This window comes from Sus scrofa, chromosome 1, assembly GCF_054392235.1.
Source record: "Sus scrofa isolate SSC_HxYL_T2T_F1_AM1 chromosome 1, Sscrofa_HxYL_maternal_Yorkshire_Landrace_v2.0, whole genome shotgun sequence".
NCBI lineage: Eukaryota > Metazoa > Chordata > Mammalia > Artiodactyla > Suidae > Sus > Sus scrofa.
The window spans coordinates 23,709,263-23,725,576 of record NC_139383.1 but is presented as its reverse complement, the minus strand read 5'-3'; the positions used below and the strand labels follow the sequence as shown (position 1 = coordinate 23,725,576).

The window sequence follows — 16,314 nt, the reverse complement described above, 5'->3', positions numbered from 1 at the left end:
TTAGTGCTTATTTCCTGAACTAGGTGTTTTTATCATATAGGTTAACCACAATCAGTTACAATGGATACTTTTCTTTGAGTCAAAGCCAATTATCTTATATTCTATCTTATGGAATTTTCTATTATATCAGTAAAGCATAAAGAAAAATTACTAACTTAGGTTAACATTCAAAAATACAACAATTGCTTCTATTGTTTCTATAGTAAGTAATGACAACTTTTCTATTTGTGTTCAACTAACATTCAAACACATTTTCTTCTCAGTTCAATATTTTAATTTTAAGTTTGTCAGAATGAAAAATATACATCATAGGCTACTATAGCTAATTACTTTACACCAATTATATTTTAGTTACATAAAATATTCTAAATATTTTTAGTTGAGCATAGTATTTAATGGTCCACATGGAAAGATCTCCACTTGTACAAATATTTATTGAAAGAGATATGCAAATCAAAACTACCATGAGATACCACCTCACACCAGTCAGAATGGCCATCATTAATAAATCCACAAATAACAAGGGCTGGAGGGGCTGTGGAGAAAAGGGAACCCTCCTGCACTGTTGGTGGGAATGTCAACTGGTACAGCCACTATGGAGAACAGTTTGGAGATAGATTAGAAATCTATACATAGAACTTCCATATGACCTTGCAATCCCACTCTTGGGCATCTATCCAGACAAAACCCTACTTAAAAGAGACACATGCACCCGCGTGTTCATTGCAGCACTATTCACAATAGCCAGGACATGGAAACAACCCAAATGTCCATCGACAGAGGATTGGATTCGGAAGAAGTGGTATATATACACAATGGAATACTACTCATCCATAAAAAAGAATGACATCATGCCATTTGCAGCAACATGGATGGAACTAGAGAATCTCATACTGAGTGAAATGAGCCAGAAAGACAAAGACAAATACCATATGACATCACTTATAACTGGAATCTAATATCCAGCACAAATGAACATCTCCTCAGAAAAGAAAATCATGGACTTGGAGAAAAGACTTGTGGCTGCCTGATGGGAGGGAGAGGGAGTGGGAGGGATCGGGAGCTTGGGCTTATCAGACACAACTTAGAATAGATTTACAAGGAGATCCTGATGAGTAGCATTGAGAACTTTGTCTAGATAATCATGTTGCAACAGAAAAAAGGGTGGGAAAAAAATGTAATTGTAATGTATACATGTAAGGATAACTTGATCCCCTTGCTGTACAGTGGGAAAATTAAAAAAAAAAAAAAAAGAAAGACAAATTCTGTTCTTCTGCAGTGGTACAAATGAGAACATTATAAGTACACTTTTATACTTCCTAGGCATATAATACAGTCCTTGCTCTAATTCACTAAGGCCAGCTAACATGACTTAGACATTATTCTACTTATTGAGCCATGGTTATACTTCAGCCTGCTATTTGGAACATACCTGATGGTGCAGATAGGTAGCCTGAGTGTCTTTATGAGATTTATGTTTATTATACATATATAAGTATAATAGAGTGCCCCCTTAGTACATGTTAGTCCTCTGATGCTATAAACTGAAAAAATAATAAACCTGAAGATAGATTTTCTTCAGGTGTACAATAAAACCATTACTTGGTAGGACATTGTTAGATGCCATGTGAACGAGAGCTTTCGTTGGTTTGGAAAATGTTTGAGAAATGCTCGGTTAATTATATTTTAAAAGATATGTTCAGAGCTTTTACTAAATGAGTATCAATTATGCCACCTGTAAGATGTAAATATTTAAAAGTGTTGCACTAAATAAATGGTTTTGGTTTTTTACACATATGGGTAATATATCCACGTCAGACATTAGCACTATCCTAGAAATTTGAGATGTAATATTTTCTCTCTCTCAGTTCTCATTAAGTTTTAATTTCTATTTTGTCTCTTACTTGCTTTGTGACCTGAATGTAAGCTAGTCAACTACCATAAATGGTCCTTGCGTATCCTAGAAAAAGTATATTCTCTAATTGTTGAATACTGTGCTCCATTAACACCCACAAGGACAAGTGTTGAAGTCTTCTCACTTCTTACATTTCTTTTTATCTACTTCTTCATTTTAAAGCTTTGTTGATGTTTAATAGTTTCACTGGAAGTGTCAATTTATGAAGTCTATATTTCCTTTAAACATTTTGAATTCTTCTTATCAGGTACATATATTTTGGAGCAATAATATATTTCTAATGAATTGTTACATTTATTGTTAGATAGTGACACTGCTAAAATATTTCATCTTCCTGTTTTGTTGCATATTAAATTTCTATTGACTTTCCTATTTTTAATAAACTTTTAAAAATTAAAATTAGATTTACAAAATGTTTTAAATATAGTAATGAGTGTTTATTCTCTTATACCTCACCTATTTTCTCTTAATGTTAGTGAAACTAACATCTTACATAACCATGGTATATTTGTCAAAGCTAAACAACAACAAGAGGAAAAAACACCATTGGTACACTGCTATAAAATAAACTCCAGATACTAGTTTGATTTTGCTAGTTTTCCTAATAATGTCCTTTCCAGGAGACCCCATGTTTAGACATCATGTGTTTTTCACCTTGTCTGGTTACTCAGGCTTTTCTTATTCATAATGTTGAGGGTGCTGAAGGGTGTTGTTCAGATATTTGTAGAATGCCCCTCAATTTATGTTTGTCTAATGTTCTTCTCATGACTAGACTTGGAATGGTATCGGTTTGGGGAAGGAAAACCACAGAGATAAGCGCTATTTTCATCATATCCCATCAGGGAGTAGCTGATGTCAGCATAATTTATCAATGGCAATAAAACTTTGGTCACTTGATTGATGAAGTGTTTGCCAGTTTTCTACACTGCAAAGGTAATGGTACTTCTTTTTCCCCCCTTTCTACACTCTATTCTTTGGAGCAAGTTGTTAAGTCTTGCCTATGCTCAAGGAGAAGGGATTGAGGACCAACTAAAGATGGGAATAGCTATATGTACTATTTGGAATTCTTTAAGGAAGGTTTGTCTTTTTTTCCTCCTCAGTGATTTACTTATCCAATAATTTATATCATTGTGGACTTATGTGTATTTATTTGACATCTTGGATTGTAAGTTATCTACTGTAACTTTTGTCAGATATTGTTTTGCCATGTGTCTTTTGTAAACATAGTTGAATATCTAAAAAATTATTCTCACAATCTGTCTTTTATGTTGTGAAATAGCCTGTTCATAATTATTGAGACACTGACATATTGGTATTAGCTTCAACATATTTTTTTCTGTTTCTTTCATCACACTCCAGAATTAGCTGTATTTCTGTATTTTGATTATCTTACCTGTTCCATTAAGATAAAAAATATGCATATTTTATGCATTCCCAATAACACATTATATATTATTTTATTAGTAAGTAATTGCTTACATTTACCCACAATTTTTAAGATAATTCTACTGGGTATAGATTATAGAGTAACTTTTTTCTTCTTTCTGCACATTAAAGACGTTATTGTTTTCTTCTTGCTTGCATGGTATTTGATAAGAAAGCTATAATTCAGAATTTTCACCTGGCTCTCTGTCTTCAAGATTTATCCATATCTTTGGTTTTCAGCATTTTATATTATGCCCAGGTGTGTTTTTATTTGTATATATTCTTTTTGGGGTACTCTCAACTTTTTAGATTTATAGCTTGTTTTTGTTTATTAACTTTTGAAAGTTCTCAGGTATTTCTTCAAATATTTTTTCTGTCCTTTTCTCTTTTTCACTTCCAGATTTAATTATACATATACTAGATCATTTGGCATTAGTCTGCATCAGCTATCAGATGCTCTGTTTGTTGTTCTTATTGTTTGTTTTTGTTTATTTACATTTTTCCCCCTCTTTTCCTTTGCATTTCAGTTTGGATGACCTCTAGTGTCCTATCTTCAATGATTCTTTTCACTGCCATATCAAGTCTGCTAATCCAAAAGTCATACTAATTCAAAAGAATTAACCTTTAATAATGTCCTTTTATTTCTTCCATTTACATTTTGCCTATTAAAATACATTTGTCTACCTCTCTGATGAAGTTCTGTCTTTTTATACATGCTATCAATTTTTCAACTTTTCAGTCTTTACCAGAGTCATTTCACTGTCCCTATCAGATATTTCCAACATCTAGATAATCTCTGTGGCTGTTCTTTTATCTGCTTTATCTCTTGTTATGAATGTGTCCTCATTTGCTATTTATGTATCTCATCATTTTTGATTCAGTGTGCACAAAAAACAGTTGAGACTGAAGTAAATACTACTTATGCCCCAAATGGGAATAACTCATCTTCTGTTGTATTGTTACTGTGGGGGATTGAGTCTGTCTAGTATGGAGTTGAGCTGGTTTGACTTTTTTTTTTTTTCTTTTTATGGCTGCACCCATATAGAAGTTCCCAGAATAGGGGTCAAATCAGAGCTGTAGCTGCTGGACTTTCCATCAGACTATTTTTGATTGCTACTCAGTGTGATTCTTGTAGGTAGTGTAGGGAAGATGCATCTAGTTCCTAGGGCTGTGTAACAAAGTATCCCAAAATGAGTAGCTTAAAACAAAAGATATATAGTCTTTCACAGCACTGAGGGGTAGAAGTCTGAAATCAAAGTGTTAGCAGAGCCATGCTTTCTCTAAGTTTCTCTGGAAGAATTTATTCTATGCCTTTCTCTTTACCTCCGGTGTTGCCAGATATTCTTGGCATCTCTCAGTTTGTAGATGCATCACTCTAAACTCTGCCTCCATTATCACATGGCATTCTTCCTGTGTGTCTCTGTTTGTCTCTTTTTCTTATAAAGACACCAGTAATATAAAAGACACCAGTAATATAAAATACCTTAATGATCTCCTCTAGCTTGATGTCATTTGCAAAGACTATTTTTAAATAAGCTAACATTCCTACAAATAAGGTACTGAAGGGAAGAGTTTAGAACTTCCAAATACCTTTTGGGGAACACAGTCCCCAGCATAACAGAGAGTTTCTCAGTTCTTCACCAGCCTACTTTATGCAATTGCCTTGTGCTTGGTTTTTGAGGTGGATCTTTGTTAGCATTATAGCCCACCCCATAAAGTGCCTGAACTCTGCCTTTTATTCTGGGAGGTCTTGAGCAGGAGGGAATTGTGTGCCTCAACCCAGCAGTAGCAGACATCTTCTCAGTGTTGTTGGAATATTCTGTCCCCTGGCAGGTAGTCTTTCCCTCCTCCATAAGCAAAAAGCTTTTCTTTTACTCATTCCTCAATCTCTGAAATGCAGTACCTGGGCTTTGGGTCAGCAGGGGTTTTACTCTACACCCAACAGCTTCCAGATCTTGATGAACATATAAAAAGGATGTAGGTGAGATTTCTTGCATTTGTGTCATTAAGAGTTAGCCCTCTGCGGTTTTCTACCCTGACCTTGATCTTTCTTAGAAATACCTGGTGGAGGATCACAGAAAAAAGGTGTTAGGTGAGCCTGGACTCTTCTGTCTGGGGTTCACAAAGATGCTGTTTCTTCACAGCATCCCATACTCAGCTTTTAGGAATTTGTTCACATTTTAGCAGTTTCCTTCCTATCAGTCTTGGTGACTACTCACCTCTTCCTCTAATAATCTCCCAACAGTGAAACTATTTACCCCATCCTTGGACTTAGTTCACCTGGTCGTCTTGTGACCTTGGCTCTCTGTAGACTCAAGAAAGGTTGGGTTTCTATAGGTCATCCAGTCTTTTCTCTGTGTTAGAGTGGGAACAATGTTCCCCTTGGCTTTCCATATCTAAATGAATGCGAACTCTATTACTCAGAGCTTAACATCAATTTTTTCCCCATATTCCTGTTTGAATTTCACTTATTATTTCTGGTCAATTTTCTATTTTCTGGAGTTTATCATTTGGAAGATATTTTACTGAAAACATATTCAGAGAAAACTATTTTTCCTACTGCAGAATCTGGTGTCATTCTAATTGTTTTCTGTTGTTTTGTTTTTGGGTGAGCAATTTGTTTCTTAGCTGAGGGTAAATTTAGCTCTTACATTTATCATTAATATTCTAAATTGTACTAGGAAAAGTCTGTCTTAGTCACTCAGGCTGCCATAAAAAAAAAGTACCATGGAGTTCCCGCTGTGGTGCAATGGGATTGGTGTATCTTGGGAGCACTGGGACGCAGGTTTGATTCCCAGCTGGACAGTAGGTTAGGTATCTGGAATTGCTGCACCTGTGCTTTAGCTCACACCTGTGGCTTAGATCGCAACTGTCACTCGGATCTGATTCCTGGCCTAGGACCTCCATATGCTGCCAGGTAGCCAAAAAAAAAAAAAAAAAAGACTACCATCAACTGAGTGGCTTATAAATAAACTGAAAATTTATTTCTCACAGTTCTGGAGGCTAGGAAGTCCAAGGTCAGGGTGCCAGCCAGTTTGGTGTCTGGGGAAGTTCCCTTCCAGAGTCATAAATATCTGTCTTCTTGCATGTATCACATGGCAAAAGGGGGTGAAGGAGGCTTCCAGAGTCCCTTTATAAGGGTACCAATCCCACAAATATTTAGTTTATAGTAATGTATATGTTTGAAATACTTTCCACTATTCTGTTTGAGAACTACTATGATACCTGTATCTGAGGATTCATGACTTAATTTTGGATATTTCTCAGGCTTATTTGGAATATTGCCTCTCCCCTATTGTCTTTCATTACTACTTCTGAAAAATTTGGTGGACATATTTTGTACATTCTAATTCTATCCTTCATTTTGTTAACTTCCATTATATATATTTTAATTTCTTAACTTTTAAAGACAGCCTTTATTTTCCAAATAAATTTATTTGGTACTTTTAAAATTACTTTGTTAAACTGTTGTGTTTTGATGCATTTTTGATGTCCATGGTCATTTTAAGCTTATTTATTTGTGGTTTCTACCTATGCTTTTATTAACTGAGATTCTTTGGTTTTTTGTTCTAATGTTTATGGCTACTGCTGAGTCTCACTTGCGATGGATCATTTTTTCATGTGTTTTATAATTTTGAAATGTGATTTTGTATTTCTTAAGGCTTTAGCCATGGGAATCCTGTCGGGATGAGAATGAGAGTGGCTTTATAGATTTATGTTTGCTTATTATCAGGTACCCAAGGGGTAAGAATAACTAGAGATTAGACTTATATTTTCTCTTCAGATATCCCAGACCAGTTACAACTCAATTTAAAAAAAAATGAGCCTATAGTTCTCCGTTCTCTTTCTCATATATTTTATCATAGCTTATTTTTTTTATAAATAGTAATAAAAGAGATGTTTTCCTTAAAGAGAATATCACAGGCATTATTTATCCAATGAATTTGTATGAAGCCGTGGTTAACATTCAAATCACTATAGTCCAAATATGGAGACTAAAATAATAATATTATAACATTTGCCTTCAAGCAATTTATTTTTGAGTAGTAAAAAATAAATCAAGTACCTAATAATTGTAATTATTCCAATTAAGACAAAACTAAGGCTTCGAGTAATGCTAATGAGGGATTCTCAAGACAGGAAGGATTTTCTCTTCTCTTTTTAACTTTCTTTGTTCTTTCCAATACTCCAGACTTGAGAATTCCTACATGCCTAATGTGTTTTCTCTATCGTATTTTCCCACTCTTTAGTCTTTAGTCCTACCTTCTAACAAGACTGCATAGCTCAAGATATATATACATGATTGTATGTCAATATAAACGTTAAGAACAAATAAAATGCATGGAATCTAAAGCAAACTAAGCATTAATTATTTGAGTCACAGTGACCTCTGACTTTGGATACACTACTCTCTTTAACATTCCCTCACATAGTGAAAATCTTTTCTAAACAAAGCTCTTTATATTTTATCCAAGTTGACGAGCAAATAACAGGTATATAGGATACATCGGTTTTGGGGGATTAAGACTAATTTTGGCCTCATGCACTTGGTGACTCTGGTAACCCTTTAAGAAATGATTATATATGGTATATAAGAAGAAAATATTAGCTGATTACGGATGAGCAATTCAGTGTGTGCCCATTAATAAGTTAAGTCTCCCGGTCAGGGGTATACTTGAAAACTAATGAGACACCAAATGGTGAATCTGTATTTTAGATACTGCTTGTGTTGCAGCATTTATGAGAGCTTATTGAGACCTCAGTACCCAAGGAATTTTTCTGATGCTGATAGTCTAAATCAGTAGTTTCCAAATGAAAGTCTCTTATAAAACTGGTAAATTGTGCTATCCTTTAAATGATGAGTGGTCCCAATAATACCTGAAGTTTTTGGTGGTTTGAATGTGACAGCATGGGCCATTTCTAGGACAGGAGAACTGAGTACCAAGAGCATTAATTGACAAACGCCAATGTTGTACAGGTATTGTTTTACTTTTAACTCTAAAGATTTTTGAATTGCAGATACCTAGTCCTGACATTTGTCCCTCTTTGATGCTTATTTTTCTCCAAAATACTTTTGACATACTTTTTGCTTTACTAATTTACTGTTTATTGTCTACCACTAGAATAAATGTTCTATGAGGACAGAAGCTTTGTTTTTGTTCACTGTTTGTACACATAAAAGGCTCTAAAGCCTACCATTTTTTGATCAATTCAGCTTTTGTTTACTTTCATCAAGATTGTGAACAAATCTGGTTATTCCATCTGGAATCAGACATTCACACCTGTGGCATCAGAGGAAGGAAGGACTGCATGGAATGTAAAGTTCCTGAAATATTGGGACTTGGAACAGAAAAAAAATAAAATAAAGTGACTAGTTCAGCACTACTCTGAAATAACTTCTCATGATCTTCAGTTATCAAAAAAGAAAGAGATGATCAGGGAAATTAAGAAATTTATCTAAGAACACAAAACAAATATCTGGTAGAAAATGAACATGACCTCAAATTATCAGATTCAGTATTTTTTAGTAATTTCAACAACATATTAAATATAAGTTCCCAAAAGAACTTTTCACTTCATTTGATATCATACATGCTGCCATATTTTGGCCCAGGATTAAAGATCACCAATCAGTGGGCCTAGAGCCAAGAGAAACAGCTAGAATTTTTATTGTAAATTCTAGTTTAGGAGGAGAGAAAAGACCATCCAATTCATCTTTCTTGGGAAAGTAAAATTATCCAGTTTATAAAGACAGTAACATAATATGATTTATTAAAGTAGAGGCATTGGATATTCTGTCTTCAATAGATGATTTTTACAAATTTTTAACTTTTATAAATCCAAGTACATTTTTATTAAAACTGTAACTAAGTCATCAAATTGATTATCTGGATTCATAATGTCTCTTTAAACATGCAATACAGTAAATTTTAAGTAGAATGGCAGCCAGAAACATAAGCATTCTTGATTTACAGAAAAATACGTTTTCAATAAATTAAATGCATTTCATAGTTATTAATTTGTTATATAGTTAGTCTCAAGACACAAATCAGTTAAGAAAATAGATAAGAAAATGATATATGAGAAATTCAGTAGACCTTGATTATAGTGGTAATACAAAACACAAAAAAATTCTATACCATGCAGTCTTGAACTTTTTATAAAAAAATTTAACATTTTGAATTATCACAAAATCGAACTGACATAGACTAAGTATATCACGTCAATGACATTATACTGATAAGGCACTGCTCTAAATTTGTCCTATTTAGCCTGTTGGATATTGTTTTCAACCTCCCACTGTCTGGCCACATGCATTAAAATTTCGTCATAAGTTGTGAATAATCACTTATCTTTGATGAATGTTTAATGAGATGGAAAGAATGAAGATAAGGAAGAGCTGTGTTTAGTTGGATTAAGGAAAAAAGACACTTTCAAAGAATTTATAATGATTAGCCAATTTTATCTTTGCTTGCTCTTATTAATTCTATATCATCTCTATTTTAGGTAATATTCTAGTTGATGAATGCAGGTTAATTATTATTGAAATAATGAATATTTGAAACATTTTAGTCATTAGCAGTAGTCCTGAATGTTCCCAACATCCATGGTCCTTAGGACCACTCAACTATATCCTGTCAAAGAGTGGATATATTTTGAGAATTTCAATCTAGAATTTTGAACATACAAAAGATTGCTTGGTTGACTTTCACTTTGGACACCATATGCCTATAAATAGATTTTTATAGAATTTTAATGTGTCCAAGATTTCACCATGAAGTTTATTGGGGTGTTGCTTCACTGGTGAAGAGAATCAAGGATATCAAGTACAAAAAGGCATTCAACAAGGAATATAATAATGGATACAGCTAAATATGTACTTATATACGCAAATCCATCCCATAACCACATGGGATTACATGAAATCATTAAGCTATTTGTCTAAGTTAGTACGGGTGAACTACATACTTTCCTATGTAGAAAATGGCTCCATATACTCAGTTATTTACAAGAAAGTCACAAGTATATATTAGTATCTTTCTTGAAGCAGCATCATATGAACACTATTTAAAAATATGTTTCAGAGTTCCCATCATGGTGCAGCAGAAATGGATCAGACTAGAAACCATGAGGTTGTGGGTTTGACTCCTGGCTCGTTCAGTGGGTTAAGGATCCAGCATTGCCATGCACTGTGGTGTAGGCTGCAGATGCAGCTCGGATCTGGCACTGCTGTGGCTCTGGCGTAGGTGGCAGCTGTAGCTCCGATTTGACACTTAGCCTGGGAACCTCCACATGTTGTGGGTGCGGCCCTAAAAAAACAAATCAAAACTATACATATATATGTGTGTGTGTGTGTGTGTGTGTGTGTGTTTCATGGTTTATTTTTGAGAATTTAATCACTGACTTTAATTAAAATTAAAGAAATCTGACCATTTTTGAGAATTAAAAAACCCTGAGTACCATTGAACATATACTTGAAATAGTCATTTGAAACTGAATAAAACTAAGACTGAGACAATGTTGGCTTTAGCCAGTGTCTAGATTCCCATCTTATCTATTTCTTCTTCCTAGAATTGAGGAACTCTTCTTGCATGGTAACATCTGAAGTAAATAACTTGAGGACAACCTATACTGTCTAATAAGTTTTGGAGGCAGCAGTGTAGTTCTAACTTACTGAATTTGCCTGTAGCCAAGTGAAGATAGAACAGGATTGTTTTGTTTTCCAAATATAAATACACTATCCCTGTTAGCAGTGATATTTGTAATGCCATTTGCAGCAAAATGGATGGAGCTAGAGACTCTCATACTAAGTGAGGTAAGTCAGAAAGAGAAAGACAAATACAATATGATATCACTCATATCTGGAATCTAATATATGGCACAAATGAACTTTTCCATAGAAAAGGAACTCATGGACTTGGACTTAGAGAACAGACTTATGCTTGATGGAGGGGTGGTCAGGGAAAAGAGAGTGGGATGGACTGGGAGTCTGGGGTTAACAGATGCAAACTATTGCATTTGGAGTGGATAAGCAATGAGATCCTGCTGTATAGCACAGGGAACTGTATCTAGTGACTTGTGATGGTACATTATGGAGGATAATATGAGAAAAAGAATATATATATATATGACCAGGTCACTTTTCTGTGCAGTAGAAATTGACAGAACACTGTACGTCAACTCTAATGGAAAAAATAAAAATCATAAAAAAATTTAAAAAGAGAGATTTGGATGCATGTATGATCTTTCCTTAAAATCCAAAGACATTTTTCTTGCTAACTTTAATCACTTTTATGCATTAACATTTGGAATATCAACCTAGTGTTAAAGTAGTTTAATGCTGTGATCTATTTATTTTGTTTCTGTTTCACTTGACCTCCAAAACAATCTATGCCTTTAGAAATCAAAATAGTGGCTACTTTGGAGGGCTGAGTGGTGCATGTGAGAGGTCCAAGCGGCATCTCTTTGCAGGTACTAATGCATTTCTTGATCTGTGACTGGAAACACAGAGGTACTCAGATTGAAAGCATTCATCACTCTGTGCTGTTATGTTCTGTTCACTTCCTGGTACATATATTTTACTTCACTAATAATTTTATTCAAAAAGTAGCTAGTCTTTTTTGCAGCTATTTCTAAAACAAAAGTTAGAATAGAACAGAGAATTAGACTTCTTATTCATATTAGATGATTCTGGGATATTTTAATAATACAAAAGGAATAAGACTGATAAAAATAAAGTGATATGGACAATACAATATTAAATGTCAACTGAACTGCTGCATTATCCTCTTTTTAATTTTTAAAAAGGCTAAGGCTGGCATGAAAATAACCAGTGCTTGAGAATAACTTTATAATTTATGAACTTTGCAACATTACTGAGTTGCATTTGCAACTCTTTTAAGGAAGATTTATCAATCAATAATGTGTATTATATGCAATTATTATATAGTCATATATACATTATTACAATTAGATATAATACATTTTATAATATGTAATGTAAAAGTTAGACACATAATAATTATATAAAATATTTTAAATAGGATAATCTACCTTATTATTACTTGTCAACAAAGCTAAATTCTTTCAATATTGACAGGACATTCTTATATTAATTACCATTTAATATAATTTATTAATTAATTCAGTCTATTTATGTAAATACCTTAAGACCCCATATTCAAAATACTTAAAAATATTAAGCCAATGTTTTTAAAAATACTGAATTGGCTTGGTAATAAATATATCTTTTTTAGGTTTAGGATGTGATAAAGTGAAAATGCATAAAAGTTAGACAATTTGTTTGAGCTCAGTATGATAAAAGAAAATCCCAAACATCTCCCATCCTATCATGATTTATGCTCATTGATCAGCAATATTAACATCGCAAAAGTTGAACCAACTTTTCCCTGAAGAACTCCAAGACAAACATCAGGAAGTACCACATGCTGAAATATATATGTATATATACACTCTTTGTTCCTGCCATTAATTTCTTTCTCGCCTAAAATATACCTTTCACTCTTTTTCTCCCAAATTGAAGCCCTACAATTTCCCTGTACACCAAAAATTCTCTCTGTGTTAGAGCTTTACATAGCAACTCACTCAGCAGATGGACATCACAGCACATGTTGCTTACTGCCATGTTAACAGGTCCTTGCAGGAGAGCAAATGAAAAGATATAATAATGCAAGTCAAGAGGGATTCTGGGCAAATGTCTAGATTGTTCAGTTACAGATCTGGGCCCAGTGGAATTATCAGCCCTGAAAACCAGATGCCTGACATCTTTGCTGTGTCAGTCCATGCATCTGCAGCAGCTCTAAGCCTCCCCTCTGTGTTAGACAAGCAGGTTTCACAGCAGCAGCCACTGCAGTGCATGTCTGCCAAGCCTCTCCTGGGTCTATACACCAAACTGCTAGAAAACAGGACTCGACTGGAATTAGAAACTTGAATTTTCTATCCAAAGAAATAAACAGTACACAGCCTAAAAGGTTTTTTCTTCTCCATTAAACATACAGAGGAAATTTTGCTGCTGGAGCATTGCTCAATCCCCCACCATCTCAACGAGTTCATACTGTGTAAATATTGTGATCTTAATAAATAAATACTGAAGCACAGCTGGCGCCGGCAAGATATCGCTGTTAGGTTGCCGTGGCCCTGTTATCACCAGTGGGTGTTGCTAATTATTCTCAGAACTGAGGCTCTGGCATAGGAGGGGAAAGGAATGGAGAGGAAAGTCAACAGAGGTTGAAACAAAAATAAAACATTGTTTGTTTCGGTCCATAGCAAGGGCATTCCACCCTTGTGAAAACCAGAGATACATATAGCTTAGGTATGTGAGTTGCTTTTCTCCGTAAAAATGATTTAACAACACTATTTATTTCAGTCCTTGATTGCATTCCAGCTGATTAAAATTCACACCACTCGTTTGTAAGGGCAAGAGGAGGTAATTGGGGTGTTCAAAGGACAGCACTGTGAACCTGAATATCTTAAATGAATGAGTTTACCAACAGAAAAGATTTCTTTTTTCTTCTTCCCTTGTATTCTGGCAGGTGTGTTAACGACCTAGCTCTGCACATTGCACACAAAAGAGGTTCATTGTGCGTAACTGTCTTGACTTGAGAAAGCAGCTGCTTTTTAGATATGTTGTCAAGCAGGAAAGGAGCTGCATATGAATAGCTACCTTCTTTTTTGAAAATGCCAAGGTTAATTTTTAATTGCTGGCAGCAGAATAGCCCCTATGACCACAGCATTCCATGCAGGTAGAGTTTGTGCTGGCTCATCAAATTACTGCTGCCTCTCGAGTCATGTTTTGTTTTCTGACTCTGAGCCCAATGGATAAGCAGAGAGTACTGTTAAAGAGCTGCTGGCATCATGTTGTGCTATTACAGTAAAGAAGCTACTCTCAGTTACTACTGTCAGCATTTCATCGGACAACAGGGAGGTGTGACTTCAGAAAATACTAATTACCATACTTAAAAGTCAGATACTTCCTCCTAGTTCTCCTTCCTTTGCTGCTTCTCTCCTGGTCTACCTTGGCAACCCTTCTTAATCAACCCTTAACATGCCATTTTTCACTCCCATTGTTAAGTGGATTTAGATTCTAAGAGATGATTTGGAGCCAGCTGTTCCTATGCTTCTTACAGGGACATCTCTGTCCACTAAAATCTATTACTGGGTCTGAGACTGTTGGTAATCCCCTGCTGCTTTATTCAAAAATGACTCAACAGGAGGCAGTATATTCCGGGGTTTTTCTAGCCTAGGGAAGAAAAACATTCAACACTTGCTGAAACTATAGGGAAATTTCTGTCAGGCAGAGTATGTTTAGAAGAAACTCTTTGTTTTTTCATAGTTTTTATTCTTGCCAGGATTATTCAACCAAAGCCATTCTTCCTGTTATTCTGTGTCCCAAATAAATTTATAAAGCAAATAATAAAGCCATTAATGCCTGAAACAGATTGCATTTGTTTTGACTATTCCTATCTGAATGTTGTTTCTATAGTTGCTTGCTTGAGTCACTTTATTAGTAAAGTGATGTTCACTTCAATTAAACAGAGAACAAAATTAGCATCTTGCCTAGTTCTCAGTCATAACAAACATTGATGCCAGGGGCACAATTCAAAACGGCAATTATTTGCTAGTGGGATGTGCGCAAATATTGGGCACTGCATAACTTCTCAAGGTTGGGATAGCACCAGTCTCATTTCCTGCAGTACTTGCTTTCTATAATAGCAAACCATCCAAATCCATCTTTGTGAAGATATGATATCATCAAAATGAACATAGCAAATCTAATGTCCTACCAGTTGTTAGGATGTGTCTGTGTTTTCCCTGAACATTTAAATTATCACGTGGCATACTTTGAAGTTCTTTGTGTAGGTTAGGAACCATGGGTTTAGAGGTTAGGTTTTGCTTAATGCATTGACTTTGATCAGTATCAACGGTCCCTATTATGTGCTTCAAAAAATTTTAATATGAAAATAAGGAGTATACTCTCTCAACTTAGTTTTTAATGGATTTTTGATGTCCCACTAAATCTAGTAGATCTTTTTCCATGTTTTCCTTAGATTAAGTCATGTATACTACAGTCAGTATCCTCTATTTATTACCTTTGGTCTTGATAAACAGCAATAGACTTACCCACAGCACTACATACAGTGAACTGAGGTATGTTCTCATTGATGAGATATGAAACTGAGTTTCATTATTATCCAAATTAAAGATATAATAAAATTCTTTAATAATTTGAAGACTGGCATACCATACTCTCAACTAATTTTAACAAATCAAGACCTATAGGTCTGTGGCATTATTTCTTTCCTGTTTGCTTCTCTGAGGTTAGAAGCTGTATTAGGCAAGTGTATCACCTGACTATCTCTGGGGGATTCCTGGCATCACTGTTAGGAGACAGGGCTGCGGACTGGGATCATTTTAGAATTGTCATGAGTGAAGTGTGTTAGCTATCAAATACTATACTTCTGAGACATGGAGAAGATCCCTTGGGCCTCTAATGTGTTTGGAATAGTTCATTAGCAAACATTATTCTCAGGTAAATTCACACAGAAGTTTCCTCTTCCTAACTCACAGTTGTTGGAGAAAACAGAGCTGACATTTATTCTCACTCACCTGGGAATAACTAGTATTTGCCTTTTCAAAGAGCTTTCTAATGATGCAATTTATGTAGTGCTCAATTGTGAAATTTTTGACCCCATATCTGGAGTTATCCTACCTCTCAGAATACCACATCCCTGACCAACATGTAAGCATGACAAATGCATTATAGCAGCATCTTTTAGTGAAGAGTGACAGTAATGACAAGAGAGGGTAGCATGATAGACTGTGGATTCAGAGAAGGTTGAGTTTTTACATAGGTCCACTACTTATAGATGTATTACATTAAGCAGTTACTCTAATTCCCTAAGCTTCAACTTTTCACATATAAGATGAGAACAAAAATAACTCATATGGTAATT

At 34.8% G+C, this 16,314-nt stretch overlaps 1 long non-coding RNA gene across 4 annotated transcripts in view; it reads right to left on the bottom strand.

Moving 5' to 3' along the window:
* LOC106508831 (uncharacterized) overlaps positions 1 to 16,314 on the bottom strand; it is a 1,163,285-nt gene that overhangs the window by 660,645 nt on the left and 486,326 nt on the right. For 2 of the 4 annotated variants that reach the window (XR_014839519.1, XR_014839522.1), the window contains exon 1: positions 12,947 to 13,000. The exons of the other annotated variants lie outside the window; for them this stretch is intronic. This is a non-coding gene — a long non-coding RNA (uncharacterized LOC106508831). Of the gene's footprint in view, positions 1 to 12,946; positions 13,001 to 16,314 lie in introns of those variants that run through there. 4 annotated transcript variants of the gene reach the window in all.